The 12,499-nt window shown below is 38.2% G+C and overlaps 1 protein-coding gene across 5 annotated transcripts in view; it reads left to right on the top strand.

Moving 5' to 3' along the window:
* The window catches only part of RBMS1 (RNA binding motif single stranded interacting protein 1), a 196,781-nt gene that overhangs the window by 21,293 nt on the left and 162,989 nt on the right, over positions 1-12,499 (top strand). The window lies entirely within an intron of this gene.

The raw sequence follows: 12,499 nt of genomic DNA, 5'->3' as shown, positions 1-12,499 counted from the left end.
TGAAGTAAACCAAATGCTCCAAATATTCCTTAAATAACCAATGAATCGATCATCCGTGAGTGTGCCTAGACCACTCTTGGCCCTATTTGTGTGTTGACGACTGTGAGGGTGATGTGATCCCTATGCATTTGTGAAGTGCTACTGGCTTCATTTTTTTTTTTTAATGCATATTTCAAATGTTTCCTGTATTCCCAATTTTACATAATTTGAAGAATAAGTTTGGTAATGATTTTATGAACTTTAAAAATATCTCATTCGAATTAATATTTTTTCAGACTGAAGAATCGTAATTTAAAAATTATACTTGTGTGGAAATAGCTCTGTTCTTTGGATCATTTTAGTTCTGTTTTTTGTTGTTGCGTTTTGGAAGGGCAATAAATGACATCTTTCTAGAGCAACTTAGATGCACTTGAATTTTGTACGTAGTAATGTTTAGTTTTTTAATTTTATTTCCATTAAATAACACTTGATGCCCAGGGTTTATTGCTCTTTTGGGTTATGATTCCTGTTGGGCTGCTACCTTTCAGGTCGTCCAAAGTGACTCCCAAACATTGTTCTAGTTGTACATGATAGTTTACTAGGCTGTGTTAGGCTTACTCTTATTGATGAAGAGGATCATCTGTCACTTTTTGGACCCACTTTCCCACAGCTCATCCTCATCAGCTCAGCGAGATTCAAGGGTACAGTGTTATATGTAGATATGGGTGTTTTAATGTGTCCTGCTTCTTTCAAATGCAACATAAAAATGTTAAACTGAACCAGACATGAGTCTGAGAAAGATGATTCTTGGAACTTAAAAGAATTATGTCATACTTTTTATGTGACTTCCTAGTTAAATTTTCTTCTGTGATAATGTTCCTTGCATAAATACTCTTAACTAGGCATATAGAGGACTCAAAGGTCTGAAGACATATCCCGACTCTTGGAGAGAGAGAGTATACCACACTAGGGAAAAGAGTATATGATTTATAGCCATTAGCACCCTAAGATGAGAGCCATGGATGGTATGAGGACAATCATTTATAGAAAACTGGAGAAACAAACCTCATTTCTGTCCAGGGGAGATCAGAAAAACTCTATGAATGAGACAACATTTGTGTTCAGCATTGAAAGAAAGATAATGATCATAATGGGAGGTTTTGGTGACAGAATAGCCTTGTTGTGTTTGGGAGGGTGAGAGAAGCAGTATGAATAAAGTCTGGCAATCCACGAAGGAAGACTAGGCAAGTGGAAAGTTCTTACTTTATCCTCTGGGCAACGGGGAACCATTAAGGTTTTAAGCTGAGAAATGACAATATTTCAGAGATTAATCCAGCATGTGCATGGAAAAAGGGTTAGAGTTGAGGGGAAGCAATAATAAGGCTTCGTTTGTATGTATTAAAAGCAGATTCTGTGGGAACTTTGTCCCGGACTTCTTGTAACCCCCCATATTTAAAAGAATACTGTCTATATTCTTTTTAATGAAATTAGTGTTAAACAGCTCTTTTCATTGCTGACCACAAAAATATGCTAAGTACAAAATCAAACGTGCCTCTGATGTGTACGAAAGAGATCTAACCAAAGTGATTGTACATTTTTCCATTAATTATTTGAATTTGGAAGCCTACTTTATAAGAAAGACTCAAGTACTGTGTAAAACCATCTAGCACAGCTGTAGGAATTTCCTGGCAGGTATAGGCTATGATATAATTAGAATTCATTATAGCAAGGTAAATTGTTATTAATAACAATGACAAAAATAATAATGATAACGATTACAGCTAACATTTATTGAATATTTACTGTATGCCAGGCATTGTTTCAGGAGGTTATATGTATACAAATCACTGTTAAAATATATATAGTTAAATATGAATGTGTCTCAGTTAAATAGAAAAAAGGGAAGAGAACAACAAATGAATGTGCTTGATAAATATTACAAATTTTAATCTATAAATACTGTCCCTTTTTATAATCTAGGTACTAGGTACTGTGGGAAACGAATAATATTGCTGCTTTATACTGACAAGTCTATAATATAGTTAATTAACATATGCTAGAAAGTAAAAATAAGTTGGGTGTACAGAATAATATTTGGGGAGTGTGATGTGGAGCTATTCCAAGCAGAACACCAGCTTGGATTTGTTTTTCTTTTACATCTACACCCGCACAACAGCCTCATGGATTTAAAAATATATCTGTGCAGTTTTATCGTCTTGGCTCTGGAGTACCATACTCAATGAACATCATGGTTATCTGTATCAGGCTTCAAATGCTGCCAGTGAGGCCGAGTATCTCTTATTAAGAATCTTATTTCTCATTTTTCCTTTTAGAAATTTATAGTTCTGCCCTCTCGCCACTTTTCATTGTTTTATCTATTCACCATGAGGTCAGCTTTTCGCTCCCTTAACTTTAATTTATCTTTTGAAAAAAATTTTTTTTTTACTCATTTGTGGTGTTGTAATCTAGAATGTGTATCTTCTATCAGCATACATGTTGTCTTGAGATAACTCTCTGTGTTTCTTCAGAATAATTTCCAAGTTGTTTGCATAAACCTGCGGTGTGAGTGTGAGTTTTAAGGATACCAATAAGGTCATGAAAGAAAACAGAAGGTCTGAATAAAAATGCTGAGATTAGTGACTCTCTGTAGAAAAAATGTCTGTGGGCAGGAGAGCACAAAGGTGGGCACCAAGGTGGGCAGTTAGAAACCTTTGGATAGTGATTGGCGGAGGCTCGTCTTACTGTGAAGAAGCTGGACAATACTGTAGAAATGAAGAGTTTAGGAAACAGCTGGAAACTCTCAAGGCTCTGCATCCCCTGGTCGCCATTTGGGGCCACATAACTTGTAAGGGCAGAGTCCAAGGGAAGCCTGGACTCAGGGCTGTGGTAGCAGCGAGAACCCAGGAGATGAGAAACAGACCCAGGCAAGAACCTCTGGGTCCTTCATGTCTAAGGAGGCAGACAGAGAGGACTCTGCTTTGAATTAAGGTTGAGAGTGAAGGTGAAACTTGGAAAAGAGACTGAAAATGCCAGGAAAGAATGATCTAGTGTGTAAACATGAGCCAGACCATGTGGAATTTGAGAGTGTATACCTATAATAAGTCTAATTTGTATGTAGTTTATTCCGAGATTCTTTTTATGTTTGCTTGTAAACAGTTACCAGTCAATCATTTTTTCTCATTTAAATGACTTTCTGAATATGCAGTGATGAAGGACTAAGTGGGGAGGGAGGGCATTGTAAGAAAAGTACAACGGCTTGAAACCATGTGGCTCTGCCTGTGGAGGAGAAACCTGTATTCCATGAGATGATGGTAATAGAACATTTCCCAAGAAGCAGGATCAAACAGGGACTTTTCGTGTAAGGGTCCCCTGGGGCTGGGTTTTGGCATGTGCACATGTAGTGCCCCCGGCACGGGTACCAACTCTCTCAGGGGCAAGGGCAGAACTAATGCCAACAAGTCATTTTTTTCAGTGAGCTGTTATTAGGTTAGCCCCATACCTCTTTTCACACAAAAGTTCAAATCTCTCTTGACCAGTAAATTCGATGTTCACTTTTCAAAACTGACTTAATGAATAAAAGTTGCTTTTATGATGCCTTTCATTATAATTTTTTTTAGCGCCTCAAGATAGAAGTTACTCATATTTACTGAAGCTATAAATTTTATCTTGATCAGTTGATCAAAGTTGCATATCCCACATGCTGTACGTGATACTGTTATTTTGAATGAAGTCTAGTCAATGTAATGAGGAAGTAGCTTGCATGTTTTGTTGAAATTGGAGGAATTAAAATAAGTTCTATTAATCTGACCTTATAGGCACTCTTTCAGTGTTAGACCATAAAAGGGCAGAACCAAGTTTGTGTGTGCATTTCTCCCACTAACTAGTGACAGCACTATAACCCTGGTGGCAAAACAATGCAAAAGTAAATGAGATAGAAACGTGAATCTGTGTTCCCAGAGAAATTGTTAGTAAGTCACTTGTAAGCAGGGGTCATGCCGACAATTGCTTTGAAACCTCTGTTATGCACATACTAATAAATACTTGTCCAGTGACCCAGATCCATATATATCATCTTATTCTTTTTAAGAAAAAAGTTGCTGCCTGCCTTCCTTCCTTCCTTCCTTCCTTCCTCCCTTCCTTCCATCCTCCCTCCCTCTCTCTCTCCCTCTCTCTCTCTCTCTCCCTCCCTCTTTCTGCATTTCTTTAAAACCAAATGTACAAATCCCTGAAATTGGAGTACATCACACACACACATACATACATATACACATGTATGTACATGCACACATACATGTATACACATACATATATATGTGTGTATGCCATATTTGAGGGGCCATCAGCCTGGATTAAAGTCCAGTTCTCCAAAAGTGATTTGTGGATTTGTGTTTACTTGTGATAGCCACCTGGAGACACTACCAATCTGAGACCACTTGAAATTAAATTCTGTGCCTGAGGTTTTCTTGTGCCACATTGGTTATGTAGATGCAGTGCCAATTGGTAGTTCAAATTCTCAGGGGAATTTTTTTTTTCCCTTAAAGTTACAGGTTGAGAATGCACATTTCCTTGCTGTCTCTTTCAGTGTGATAAGTTTATTTCTTGTTTGCTCTTTCCCAGAGAATGTGACCCTTTGGCGTCTCAGTTTTCTATAGTGCTCTTCCATCAGATTCTTCAGGTGGGAGCATTTTTTATTTCTAGGTGATACATGGAATAGTGGTATATCCTATTGTTGATGGCATCGTAGATTGGATGAATACAGTACTTGATCAACCCGTTGCAGTTACCCAGCTGATCCACAGCATTCGAAAGCCCACACAGAGGTTCTGCTGATTGGTTGCCTTTGGTGCCAGAAAGCTCATTTTGTATAGAAGGTGGTTATGATACCTTGTGGATCCAAAGGTGTGAGTCAGTCTGGATGACAATAATGTCTTAGCGGTGTTATTTCTGCTAAGCCTCTTTGGGGTTTGGGGAACAAAGTTCCACTGTAGTTACTACATCATAGTTCCTTGCTATGCCTGAGGACAACTTTGAGATGGCATTCAAATTATATGATCAGGAGTCCACTGGTATTCAATAAAAAGTTTTTATTCTCATTAGCTCTCACAAAATACTCTTTCTTTTCCTTTATGGCTAAGCGTCTGTTTACAAACTTACTGGTCAGCTGCATCCCTTTTGCATTTCTCATAGCAATTAGTCCTCACTTGTCTTTTTGATATCACATGTACCACAGCTTCTCTCCTTCATGAGTGTTGCCACTACTTTCTTGTCACTTCTGTCCCCAGGTGAGTGAGTCTCTTTGAAAAAAGAGACAGGAGGAAGAGGATTAACAGTTATTTATTGCCTACTGTTGTCAGGTATTTTATGAAATTATATTTAATCATCACAGCAACCTGTGACAGATAATTATTGCAGGTAAAATATGGAAAGTGGGTTTTTTTTTTAAGTCCATTATCCCATTTTATGTAAGAGGAGACGGAGGTTCACAGAGGTCAAGCACCTGCCCAAGGCCGTATAGCAGGTAAAAAGTTGAGCCGGGATTTGAAACCTATGTCAAACATTAAAGCCAGACTATTTTCAGTCTACCTCATTGTTTCAGTTAAAGGCAGAACTTTAGCTAGTTTCTCCTTCCTTCCTTCCTTCCTTCCTTCCTTCCTTCCTTCCTTCCTTCCTTCCTTCCGTGGAGAGTGCTGCTATTTCCTCCAAACTCTGGAAAAAGGCAACTCCCTCCCTCCCTTCCTCCCTTCCTCCCTTCCTTCCTTCCTCCCTCCCTCCCTTCCTCTCTCCCTCTTTCTCTCTCTCTCTCTTTCTTTCACTTCTTCTAGGCTCATTTAAGTGATTTATTCACAGTAAAAATTCAACACACATAGAGAATTCAACTAAAAGCAGATGCTGCTTCTGACTATATTGTAAGTGTAGGTCCCAATGCTTAAATTTGGGCTTTAGTTTTGTGTGTGTGTGTGTGTGTGTGTTATACACACTGGCTTCTGGTTACTGTGTTATCATTTGAGAAATTAGTACTTTTATCTCATATAAAAAAACAAAAGCTGAGGCCTCGCTAACCTAATACTCAAGTTTAAAATCTTAAAATTAGCCTGACATCTGCTTTGGTTTCTCATTTTCACATGCGTGTCCAATTTAGAATTTTTCCCTCTTTAACTAAGATTTGGCAAAGCATCATTTGAAAGCAAACAATATTTTATATTTACATTTAGTCATATTCCAAGAATCTTTAGAAGTTACTACAATATAATTTATTGAGTAAATTTAATGTCATAAAAGAAAACGATTTTAGAAACTTTTGCTTTCATAGGTGTAATTGACAGACATGATCCAACTCACTTGGGATGGCAATAAATTGCAATAAAATTATAAATAAATTCACTTCGAGTGTATATATGCCATATGATAATAATACATGCATACACTTTAAGCTAACAAAAATTTTTCTGATAATTGTCAGAATTACCCAGAGAAGGAGGCTTTGTGGAAGCTAGATGTCATTTCTAATTTACTAAGATTGAAATTCAGGAGTATGTGTGTGTGTGTGTGTGTGTGTGTGCGCGTGTGTGTACATACATATCTGTAGCCCTACCAAGGCCTAATTTATTTACCTAGCCTAGTTCCTACTGCTTGATCACACCCATTCATTGGTTTAGGTGATTTGAACCAGCCTTCCAGCCTGATGGCACTTCTGTGCCCTTTGATGATCGATGAGTACTCTCAGGAGAAGGGAAAGTTCTGTCCCACAGTCCTCATGCTTGATCCCTGAGCCAAGCCTGCTTTAATGATTCCATGCCGGATTCTTTAATGTTATTGGCTGTGACCTGGTTAGTATCTGACTTTTTCTCACCCTTAGACCTGGTCCCTCTTTGAAAATAAATAATAGACTAGCCTGACTGCAGGCCTGAGGGCTGACAGGTGATGACTGAAAAAGTGGCGCCTTTCTTATCTTTAGCAAGTGAAAAGGACGAGTGAAAATGTAAGATTAGTTAGACAGGAGTAATAATGTTGGAGGTAGCCAACAATATTGGGGCTTGATTTTTTTCAATAAAGGTGGCGATGCATATTTGTTGTGCAAAAGACTATACATAGCTACCTTAGAGTAAAACAGGATACGCAAGAGTTTTAGTCTTGAATTTGTACACAACGGAGTCATAAGATGTTGGAAGAGCTGTTGAAGCATTGTAGTGGCTATGCCAAGCTGGAGTTTCACCATATCACATACTGTTGCCATTAGTAATGACAGGTTGGCCAATATATCTGTCTCTTTGGAAAACCTTCAAAGAAAGATCAACTTATTTGACTTTTTGTCATTATCATTGCCTGTTTGATAATAACTCACTTTGGAACATCTTCAAAACTCATTTGCTTCAATGCCCTTTCAAAAACTTTTGGCAAGAAGATAGTTAAAGATAAATATTGACAATTACAGTTTTGGAATTATAGTAGTATGCTGTTCCATAAATAAGCTCGTTGCAATTATTCTTGAGCAGTTTCAGACTTAACGGAAATCCTGCACTGAAATCCGCATTGTGAAATGTGACAGGATTCCTAAATAGGAATTAGTTCATTCGTGTGGGCCTTACAAGGGCAAGGATCTTTTCTTATTCTTTATATCCTAGGATTAATGACAAGTTCAACAAATATTTTTTGAATTCATGAGTAAATGGCAATTGAATGAATTTAAGAAAATGTATAACTTTTAAATAAAAGGTTTTCAAAGTTACACTATTTTAAAAAGTCAACAACATCCAGAAAGCTGCAGAGAATAGCATAAGAACCCAAATATCTGCCTTAAAGTAGTGATCATTAACATTTGCCACATATGCTTTATTTTCTTTTTCTCTTTTAATTCAAGAAATGAAATATCGCCTTCCTGCCTTCCTCGAGGCACCTCTCATCGTGAATTTTGCAACTACCTTCTCGTTCACGTCCTTGTACTTTTTCTTACATTTATGTGTATCAGTAAAACAATATATAGTACTAGGTTATTATGTTTTTAAATTTATATTTATGATATACTCTATGTATGCTAGAGTCTCATTCTACCTTTTTGTATGTTTTGAGAAAATGTTCATGTCGATTACATATAAATATATGTTTTATTCATTTTGTTGCTTTGTAGTTTCCTGTCTTATACCACAATTTATCTATTCATTTTTTGATGCATATTTAGATTTTTGCAGGTTTTTCCACTGTTATAAAAATGTTGCTGCGAATATCTGTCTGCAGTTCTTTGTGTTCACTTGCGGGAGGTTCTCCGAGGAATGCTTCTGGAATTGGAGTGGGAGGTCTTCGTGTGTTGCGTGCTCCCTGAAAGGTCTGTCTTCATTTAGCCTTCCACCAGCATGCAAGAAGATGCTTTTTCTCCATGTTCTTTCAAAGAGGCTTCAATATTTAGTTAGGAAAATATGCAAAGTAGGTTTTTTTAAAGTTCATAGTAGAGGGCTTTACTGCTGTTTAATTTTGTAAAATTCAAATTCTTTCATAACCTTAAAGGAGAAAGGCAAACAGAATACTTGGGAATGAAAAAAGGAAATAGCCATAGAATAAAATTGGAGACATTTAGGTTAAACCCTTTTTGTTATCTTTTATCCAGGGTTGCTGTTGAGCTACCCTGAAGAGCATCTCATTCTGAAAGGGGTGGTGACTAAACCTCCTGATGGCGATCCTGGCTGAAAAGAGCACATAGTAATCATTTTTCAGCCCTAATTACTTAGTCTTGTGGCAGCCTGAAGTGATGTTTTTTGAAAGGCATATTATAAAATGAAAGTGCATTGCTAATGAAAGGTTCTAGACTAAAGAATTGAAGTAAGAAACAGCTTACTAATTCTGACCGCTCTGACATCTTTTTAAACCTCTCTCTCTCTACCTTTTTTTTTCTTTTTAAAGAAAAGATGTCTCTTTTATGTGGAAACTACTATTAGCAGAAATGAAACCCTGGTTTTGTCAGAAGAAAAAAAAAGCATCGTAACTAATTTTATGGATCATGTTTTTTTTCTCCCTTCTCCTGGCAATAGGTTCTGTTTTCTCAGTTCTGCAGGAGGAGCCCATTTCTTTGCCATGCCTTTTCTTTAATATATAAATAGCAAGTGTTAGACTGCTTTTTTAACCTTAAATGTCTTTCTTTCATCTGAGATTTTCATCCTTCAACTGAAATGCCCATCGAAATCTAGCAAACGGCCATGGCTAATATGATGTTCTTTATCTTTTGCCCAAACTCTCTATTCCTCTTGCCAAATATTTTGATTGTTGAGGATATTATTTCTACTTACCCACTACTAGAATCTCAGAAATCACCAGGTTGTAGAGTCTTTCTCTTGGGTACCACTCACTGCCCTTTTCAGGAAAAAAAACCCAGCCTTTCCTCTTTCATCAGCCCCTTCCTTTCCTGTCCTGATCTGACCGGTGTGGAATGTTAAATTATAGGTCGAGAAAAGGTTCCCTCATGGCTGTTTCCTTGAAACCCCTGGGCAAAAGATGTACGTGGGAGCAGAGGGCAAGGATCATGTCCTTGTTTTTCAATACAGTACTTAGAACATTTGTGAACTCAGTATTAAGCACAAACTCTTGAGTGTCCACTTGCTAGTTATCTGTGATAAATAGCACAAAACAGATTGGTTTTCCTTACAACACAGTATACTTTCAGGCCACTTGAATACCCTCCCCCAAATCAATTTGATACACATCCAAATTTGTGGCCCATTGGGCTAAGCAGAAGAGAGCTTGGGAAGGAAATTGATGTGGGCAGGGCATGTTAAACAATAATAGCTAAAACAATAATAATAATTTGTGTTATCTGCTCTTCTGAGTCATCTGCTCTCCCACTTGCCTTCTGTTGTCAAGAAAACTGAATATTGATCGAAATTATTAAATCAAGAAGATGACAATGGTGATTCCATTCAGCTGCCTATAAGCCTGAGGGATTCATTTACAGCTAAGCAAATGACCACATGACTAATGCCTAAAAGAAAATAAGCAGCAAGTCCAAGGGAAATTAAACTCTCCTTTCTCTGACTCTCTTTCTATTATATTCTACAGGAAATTTGTATTTGTGAAGAATTTCTGAGTCATTTGCTGTAGGCAAATACTTGTGTGGGCCTAATGGAGTATAGAGCAGTGAAAACGGAGGTTATAACTCAGGGAGGAAGACGCTGAGTGGCATTGATGGATGGGAGCTAGGGCAGGGTGTCCTCCACAGTCTTTGTGGCCTTGTGCACTCTCTGCAGCCCCAAAGCTCTCATGAAGCTGGCAGCCTTAGGCACTCTCCTTCCAGAGGTGATGAGGGTGTAGGCTCTGGCCCTTCAGTGACCATTGTACTAACTTTACAAAAGTTAAAGGAAAGGTATAGGAAGTCACACGCTTTCCCTCCACTTACGTGAATTGGAGTGAAGTAAGTTTTAGAACTCTAGACCATGCCATAGCCACCCCGACTGGCTCTGATGTTTGTAATGCCACCATTTGCACTTTAGTCCTTTCATCTGAGCATTATCCTTGGTTTTTAAAAAAAAACACACACACATTTCTAAGGGGATAATATTATGTGCATCATTTCTCATTTAACTCTTACTATAGTAGACTGGCTGAGGAACAAAGAGAACAAGAAGATGCTGTATATCTTTAGAAGAGTTCCAGCAAAGTCACCGGAAGCGGGGAGGGGGAAATGGTCATTCTTCAGGATGCTCAGGGACCACAGAGAAAGCGTACCTCCTTCCTCTCCACCTCACATAGTCACTCAATGTGATTGTTATATGAACAAAATCAGAGTAAACTGAGTCAAGGGCAGCCATAAACGTGGAGCAAAACAGCCAAAGAGAAAGATAGATAGAAAAAGCCACAGGTTGTCTGATGGCCTGTGGTAGAACGGAGTGAGCATCGCTGCAGCAGCAGCTCCAGAACTTGCTTTCCCCAGTCACTAGCCAGCTGCTGGACCTGTGGCCAAACACCACTACTTCTACGATAACCTCAGTCGAGATTCAGCCTCTGAACTGCAGTGTCCGTATCAACAAGTGGTCCATTGCAGAGCCTGTTTGTTGATTCCCTTACCTTATGGTGACGTGCTAAGTGATGAAAGCACCCAGATCTGGTCACTACCTCCTTCTCTTCCTGCTCCTCTTGCTTGGTGCCTCTCAGTCATTATGAGGCCTCAGTTTCCTATTCCCCATAGAAAAGCAGAGGCACCCCAAAATTTATGACCAGAAGCAGGACATTCACATTGATTGACTTGCTTCAGGTGAAGGATGGAACAGTTGAGGGCAAGGTGGGGTCATCACCTGCTTCAGGGAGATTCTACCTTCTATGGGTCCAGAGATTTGTTTTAACTTATCTACAAGGTTAATGGATTTAATTGTGTGTTAGATTGTAATTAAGGGTTCTTTCCAATTAATGATGCTGGGGTAGGAAAAGCCATAAATTCTCCCATGGCTCAGCAAGCTTAGGCTTGGAGTAAAGTGGTGTTTAGAGGAAGTTCCTCTCTCCTGACACATGCTTTTGTGCACATTGGGTTCAATCAGTATTGACGAACTGATCTCTTAGAAAGAAGATAAATGCATTAGACCTTATCTCATCTATCCAGTAAGTCAGTTGCTATGCTCCAAGTATTAGTGTCAGGCAGTATTCTGAAACTGTACTTTTCAATTAATGGAAAAGTGGAATAAATTATTTATTGAGGACTTGGTTATAAAATACCCCCTGATCACTTGAGGCAGTAAGATTAACCATATAATATGTGAAACATACGATTTTGGTCAACAGTTAATGATGAATGGAAAAAAAGAAAAATGTTTTAAAATAGGTCAGAAATGTAATGCTTATGCTGGTTCATACTTCTGTTTGAAATTTTTAAAGATCAGCCTATGTATCATTTTCACTTATTTGAAACGTGCCACTAAGAAGTATATGGATTTAAAATTTCCCAGAAGTGCATTTAATCTTTTAAGCATTCATTCTATTAAAAAGATCATGGAGGATCAAGTAAAAGCATTTTCAGTGTAAATCTTATATGCAGGAAGAATGGCTTCACCTTGTGTGGTGTCCTGTTTATTTTTCTAAGATGAAATTAAATGTCATGTATTTGGGAAGCCTACTAGAATTTTTTCTGAGGGAGACAATAAGTTAGGAAGTGTTAGGTACTTAAGGAAATAGGAATAAATATGCCAGTGTTAGGCCAGTGTTAGCAAGGAGACAAAGAAAGCTCGAATCTACATGAATGGAAACTAGAGTGCCGTAGACCCTCTATTAACAGGATTGTTTGGAACATAAGTGCAGACCAACTCTAGGCCAAATAATCTCAAAATGTAATTGCATCACCAAAACAACTAGACCACATGGTGGGTTTTAGGTCCGGTCTCTGAAGCTGTATTGTAAAGGTGCTGCCTGAACTTCTAAGGAGCTTTTTAAGCTGATGCAAGTTTTGCTAGGGCGCCTCTGATTTGTGGTTAAAAAGAGTCAAGGCAACATATAAAGGCCGTGTGAGTTTAAAGTGAATGAAATACAAGGGCCTGCCCCATCCAAGAAGCTA

The sequence above is a fragment of the Pteropus alecto genome, unplaced genomic scaffold (assembly GCF_000325575.1).
Source record: "Pteropus alecto unplaced genomic scaffold, ASM32557v1 scaffold3, whole genome shotgun sequence".
NCBI classification, from domain to species: Eukaryota; Metazoa; Chordata; class Mammalia; order Chiroptera; family Pteropodidae; genus Pteropus; species Pteropus alecto.
This window is presented reverse-complemented; position numbering and strand designations above follow the sequence as displayed.